This window comes from Natator depressus, chromosome 1 (assembly GCF_965152275.1).
Source record: "Natator depressus isolate rNatDep1 chromosome 1, rNatDep2.hap1, whole genome shotgun sequence".
Lineage (NCBI taxonomy): Eukaryota > Metazoa > Chordata > Testudines > Cheloniidae > Natator > Natator depressus.
In genome coordinates, this window is record NC_134234.1 from 5235010 (window position 1) to 5242268 (window position 7259).

Sequence of the window (7259 nt, forward strand, 5' to 3'; positions counted from 1 at the left end):
TTATCCATAGGCTGTCTGGAGCTTTCTCAGGAAGGCTCACCAGGTGGGGGATAAGCTTCTCCTAATGCCTATTGTTTCCCCTAATGGCCCATTACCCCAAATAGGCCCTTCAGAACCAGCTGTCTAAACTAGAAGCATTTTGCCTAGTGGGTGTCACCCCGGGGTAACTACATTTGAAATACAGATACATAGTCAATATTAATAACTTCAGATACAAACATGATACATGCATATAAATAGGATAGTCCTTTTCAGCAAATCATAACTTTTCCTATGACACCTGACAAGACATATTGTGTACAAAATGTATCACGTATGTCATATTTATATCATAATCATACAACTATGAAGAATATGGAATGCAGTATCACAATGAGGTTATAAGGAGGATCCCCTCCTAAGCTTTTACAAGATTCAAATGATAGCAAGTTTGATATAGCAGGAAAGAGAGCACATTTGAAAACATAATCTCAACTAGACAGACAAAATGATAAGGTTTAAGTTAGGTGTTGCCACTTAAGAAAGAGATCTTGGGGTCATTGTATATAGTGCTCTGAAAACACGTGCTCCATGTGCAACAGCAGTCAGAAAAACTAACCGAACGTTGGGAACCATTAGGCAAAGGATAGATAAGAAGACAGAAAATATAATAATGCCTCTATTAACCCCACTCCATGAATACTGGATGCAGTTCTTGTCGCCCCGTTTCAAAAAAGCTATATTAGAAATGGAAAAGTTACAGAGAAGAACAACAAAAATGATTAGGGGTATGGGACAGTTTCCATCTGAGAAGAGATTTAAAAGACTGTGACTTTTCAGCTTGGAAAAGAGACATCTAAAAGGGGATATGATAGAGATCTATAAAATCGTGAATGGTGTAGAGAAAATGAATATCTAAGTCATAGATTCATAGATTCATAGATATTTACGTCAGAAGGGACCATTATGATCATCTAGTCCGACCTCCTGCACAGTGCAGGCCACAGAATTTCACCCACCCACTCCTGCAAAAAACCTCTCACCTATGCCTGAGCTATTGAAGTCCTCAAATCATGGTTTAAAGACTTCAAGGAGCAGAGAATCCTCCAGCAAGTGACCTGTGCCCCATGCTACAGAGGAAGGCGAAAAACCTCCAGGGCCTCTTCCAATCTGCCCTGGAGGAAAATTCCTTCCCGACCCCAAATATGGCGATCAGCTAAACCCTGAGCATATGGGCAAGATTCATCAGCCAGATACTATAGAAATTTTTTTCCTGGGTAACTCAGATCCCACCCCATCTAATATCTCATCACAGGCCATTGGGCCTATTTACTATGAATATTTAATTACCAAAACCATGTTATCCCATCATACCATCTCCTCCATAAACTTATCAAGTTTAATCTTAAAGCCAGATAGATCTTTTGCCCCACTGCTTCCCTTGGAAGGCTATTCCAAAACTTCACTACTCTGATGGTTAGAAACCTTTGTCTAATTTCAAGTCTAAACTTCCTGGTGGCCAGTTTATATCCATTTATTCTTGTGTCCACATTGGTAGTGAGCTTAAATAATTCCTCTCCCTCTCCGGTATTTATCCCTCTGATATATTTATAGAGAGCAATCATATCTCCCCTCAACCTGCTTTTAGTTAGGTGAAACAAGCCAAGCTCCTTGAGTTTCCTTTCATAAGACAAGTTTTCCATTCTTCGGATCATCCTAGTAGCCCTTCTCTGTACCTGTTCCGGTTTGAATTCATCCTTCTTAAACATGGGAGACCAGAACTGTCTTGTTTACTCTTTCACATAACACAAGAAGAAGGGATCACCCAAGGAAGTTAATAGGCAGTGGGTTTAAAACAAAAGAAAGGAAACACTACATACAATGTACAGCCAACCTGTGGAGCTCATTGTTGGTGGTCGCTGTGAAGGCCAAAAGTATAATTGGGTTCAAAATGGAACTAGAGAAGTTCATGGAGGATAGATCCATCAATGGCTGGTGGCCAAGGTTTTCAGGGATGCAGCCCCATGTTCTGGGTGTCCTTAACCTCTGACTGCCAGATGATGGGATTGGAGAGGAGGAGATGGATCCCTCGATCATAGCCCTTTTCTATTCTTTCCCTCTGAAGGACCTGCATTGCCCCCTGTCAGAAGACAAGGTACTGGACTAATTGGACCATTTGTCTGACCGAATATGGCCACTGTTATGTTCTCATCTGAGTCTACTTTTTCTTCCCTGGGTGCTGGACCTCATAGTCAATGGGTCCACATACTTCACTACCTCAAACTGACCCCACCATTGAACCAATAGTTTCCCTGGGGTCTTTGCTCTTCCATGTTTCCCCAAGCAGATATAGAAAGGGGGGAGGGATAGCTCAGTGGTTTGAGCATTGACCTGCTAAACCCAGGGTTGTGAGTTCAATCCTTGAGGGGGCCATTTAGGGATCTGGGGCAGAAATTGGGGATTGGTCCTGCTTTAAGCAGGGGGTTGGATTAGATGACCTCCTGAGGTCCCTTCCAACCCTGATATCCTATGATTCTAAAGCCTTGAGTCTGCTTCCCAGACAGCAGTCCAAAGGGAGAAAACTTGGAGGCTTTAGCCACCTTCCTTATAGCAAAAAGGAGGTGAGAGAAGAGTTGGTCCCACTGTTTGGAATAAAACCAAGAAGGAGTCCGGTGGTACCTTAAAGACTAACAGATTTTTGGGGCATAAGCTTTTGTGGGTAAAAAAAGCCACTTCTTCAGATGCCACTGCCACTGATGCATCTGAAGAAGTGAGGTTTTTACCGACGAAAGCTTATGCCCAAATAAATCTGTTAGTCTTTAAGGTGCCACCGGACTCCTTGTTGTTTTTGTGGATACAGACTAACACGGCTACCCCCGATACTGTTTGGAATGGCGCAACTAGTAGCCGGTAGTGAGAGGACGTGGTCTCCCTCCATGAAGAATGGTGAGAGGACCGCAACCGCTCCCTGGTGGCAGAACCAGGATATCCATGGCCATTCTACCAGAAGCAGGGGAACAAGAACCAGAACTATAAAAGACCAGCCCTCCAGCTCAGTTAGCCCAGATCTGTCAGAGGAGCATTACATTCCCCCACCCCACTGATGAAGTATGGACATGACAGAAGCCACTATACTGCTGGAGACCTGGAGGGACTGTCAGAGCTGCCAGACACTGGTGACACTGAGGAGCTATTCATACTGTCACTAGCTGTCTGCCCCAGCGAGGTGAACGACAATGCTGAATCTATGTTCCTGATGACTGGGAGTATAGGAAGGAGCCCAGGGAAGCCAAATCAGGTTCATCTGTGCTATGAACTGCAAGTCGGCCAGTGTGTTGTGGCCGGATTTTCACGCTGACCCAGTGGCGGACCACTCCGGCACCGTTAGGGCCCTGGGTTCAGACACAGTGAAGTGGGTGGGCCTGCGCCCCTTACCCCCGGTACTCTTGGAGGTGGGAGACTCCCCATATTTCAGCCAGGAGGCCTGCATTGGTCTGGCGCCCACCTGAGCTAGAACACCAGATGCTTTTTTCTGGCTCTCATGAGCTATTCCCGCCAAGACTGCTGTATTGCTCTACCTGACTGTAGGCCAGAGACATTACCTGAACTGATTGCCGCCCCTCCCTATTGAAGGCCACCAGCAGACAGACTCACTAATGCTCTGCCTGACTGCAAGCCAGAGCCGTTAACTGATTACACTCCTACCCTGATTGAGGGAACGAGGTCAATAGACTTATTGCTACCTCACCTGACTGTGGGCCAGAAACACTAACTGTGTGCTGAACTGCTCTGGCTGAGAACTGGGGCTGACAGAACCAATTGTTGCCTGGCCTGGAGTGCAGGCGTGAAGCCATTATTAATTAACTGTCAGCTAATTCCCAACATGAACTGAGTCGTTCTAGGAGCATGGCAGTGAAAGGGCATGGTCTCCCTCCATGGCAGACAAGGAGAGGACTGTGACATCCTTACACAGTCCATCAGTTATTAATGTCTTTACCCTCAGTAGATTACACACTTCTTTCATTTGTTTAAAAGTGCAATTAGGTCCGTGATCAGTAAGGATTTCTTAGCACATAAGAATGGCCATACTGGGTCAGACAAAAGGTCCATCTAGACCAGTATCTTGTCTTCCAGCAGGTGCCCCAGAGGGAATGAACAGAACAGGTCATCAACAAGTGATGCATTTCCTGTCACCCATTCCCAGCTTCTGGCACACAGAGGCTAGGGACACCATCTCTGACCATGCTGGCTAATAGCCACTGATGGACCTCTCCTCCATGAACACATCTAGTTCTTTTTTTTAATTCTGTTAGAGGCTTAGACTTCACAACATCCTCTGGCAAGGAATTCCACAGGTTCACTGTGTGTTGTGTGAATAAATACTTCCTTTTGTTTGTTTTAAATCTGCTGCCTATTAATTTCATTTGGGGACCCCTAGTTCTTCCCTTATGAGAAAAAGTAATTAACAATTTCTTATTTACCTTCTCCATACCAGACATGATTTTACAGATCTCTATCATATCCCCCATTAGTCATCTCTTTTCCAAACTGAAAAGTCCCTATCTTATTAATCTCTCCTCATATGGAAGCAGTTCCATCCACATAATCATTTTTGTTGCCCTTTCTGAACCTTTTCCAATTCCAATATATCTTTTTTTTAAGAGGGGCAACCATATCTGAATGCAGTATTCCAAATATGGGCGTACCATGGATTTATGCAGAGGCAAGATGATGTTTTCTGTATTATTATCTATCCCTTTCTTAATGATTGCAAACATTCTGTTCTCTTTTTTGACTGCCGCTGCACATTGAGTGGAGGTTTTCAGAAAGACTCACATCTGAAGTGCAGTCCAATATCACAGAATAGTACTTGTCACTCCTTAATCTTTTAATAATGACTTGCAGGACTTCTTCAGCAATAATTCAAGTATCTCATTCTGGATTCTTTTTTCTGCTGTAGTGATATGACAGCTCCCTGAAAAGTATGCATTACAAATGTCCCTTCATTACTTCATCATACTTGCCTAGTAATTCCATGAAACCGAGGAAGTTCCCGTTGTTCAGCATAAAGAGCCTGTCAGATAAGCCTTGGAAAGCCATGTTACTTTTAGAAAGATAAAGTGGTATTGTCCTGAGCCTCTTTATAATGTTCTCCCACTGTTTTATCTCTTGCTTAATCACACATTGATGCTCCATGTTGATACAATTATTTTGTTTTTTCCTTTGCTCTGCTTTGACGCACGTTTGGAAGGAATTGAAATGACTATAAAAGCGGCAAAAAGTCCTGTGGCACCTTATGGACTAACAGATGTATTGGAGCTTATGCTTTTGTGGGTAAATACGCACTTCTTCAGATGCATGTAGTGGAAATTTCCAGAAACAGGTATAAATATGCAAACAAGAATCAGGCTAGGGATAACGAGGTTAGTTCAATCAGGGAGGATGAGGCCCTCTTCTAGCAGTTGAGGTGTGAACACCAAGGGAGGAGAAACTGCTTTTGTCTTTGGCAAGCCAGTCACAGTCTTTGTTTAATCCTGAGCTGATGGTGTCACATTTGCAAATGAACTGAAGCTCAGCAGTTTCTCTTTGAAGTATGGGGCTGAAGTCTTTTTGCTGAAGGATGGCTACCTTTATATATGCTATTGTGTGTCCAGGGAGGTTGAAGTGTTCTCCTACAGGTTTTTGTATATTGCCATTCCTAATATCTGATTTGTGCCCATTTATCCTTGTGTCCATAGGTCTAGTTTGGCCGATGTACATGGCAGAGGGGCATTGCTGGCACATGATGGTGTATATTACATTGGTGGACGTGCAGGTGAATGAACCATAGGATAGGTGAATGTAGCACAGGTAGAGAAGGGGCTTGAGTGGACAAGAGCTCAGGAAATGTTGCTGACATTAGATTGGGCCATAAGTCAGGATAAGAAATGGCATCACCAATACCTATAGTGGGAATCATTTTATCTCTATCACCAGTGACATCAGAATTATTCTGGTCTAGAACATTATTCTGGAACAAATTGATAAATTATACAGCAATAAGTCACCAGGACCAGATGGTATTCGCCCAAGATCTCTGAAGGAATTCAGATGTGAAATTGCAGAACTACTAACTGTTCAGCTTCTGTACCAAATGACTGGAGGATAGCTAACGTGACACTAATTTTTCAAAAGGGCTCCAGAGGTGATCCTGGCAATTACAGGCCTGTAAGCCTGACTTCAATGCCAGGCAAACTGGTTGAAACTATAATAAATAAAAATATTGTCAGACATATAGATGAACATAATTTGTTGAGCAAGAGTCAACATGGTTTTAGTAAAGGGAAATCATGCCTCGCCAATCTACTAGAATTCTTTGCGGGGGGTCAACAAGCATGTGGACCAAGGGGATCCAGTGGATATAGTGTACTTAGATTTTCAGAAAGCCTTTGACAAGGTCCTTCACCAAAGGCTCTTAAGCAAGGTAAGCTGCCACGGGATAAGAGGGAAAGTGGTCTCATGGACTGGTAACTGGTTGAAAGATAGGAAACAAAGAGTAGGTATAAATGATCAGTTTTCAGAAGGGAGAGAGAGGTAAATAGTGGTGTCATAGAATCACAGAATATCAGGGTTGGAAGGGACCTCAGGAGGTCATCTAGTCCAACCCCCTGCTCAAAGCAGGAGCAATCCCCAACTAAATCATCCCAGCCAGGGCTTTGTCAAGCTTGACCTTAAAAACTTCGAAGGAAGGAGATTCCATCACCTCCCTAGGTAACGCATTCCAGTGTTTCACCACCCTCCGAGTGAAAAAGTTTTTCCTAATATCCAACCTAAACCTCCAACACTGCAACTTGAGACCATTACTCCTTGTTCTGTCATCTGGTACCACTGAGAACAGTCTAGATCCATCCTCTTTGGAACCTCCTTTCAGGTAGTTGAAAGCAGCTATCAAATCCCCCCTCATTCTTCTCTTCCGCAGACTAAACAATCCCAGTTCCCTCAGCCTCTCCTCATAAGTCATGTGTTCCAGTGCCCTAATCATTTGTGTTGCCCTCCGCTGGATGCTTTCCAATTTTTCCACATCCTTCTTGTCATGGTGGGGCCCAAAACTAGACACAGTACTCCAGAAGAGGCCTCACCAGTGTCGAATAGAGGGGAACGATCACGTCCCTGGATCTGCTGGCAATGCCCCAACTTATACATCCCAAAATGCCATTGGCCTTCTTGGCAACAACGGCACACTCCTTACTCATATCCAGCTTCTTGTCGACTGCAATCCCCAGGTCCTTTTCTGCAGAACT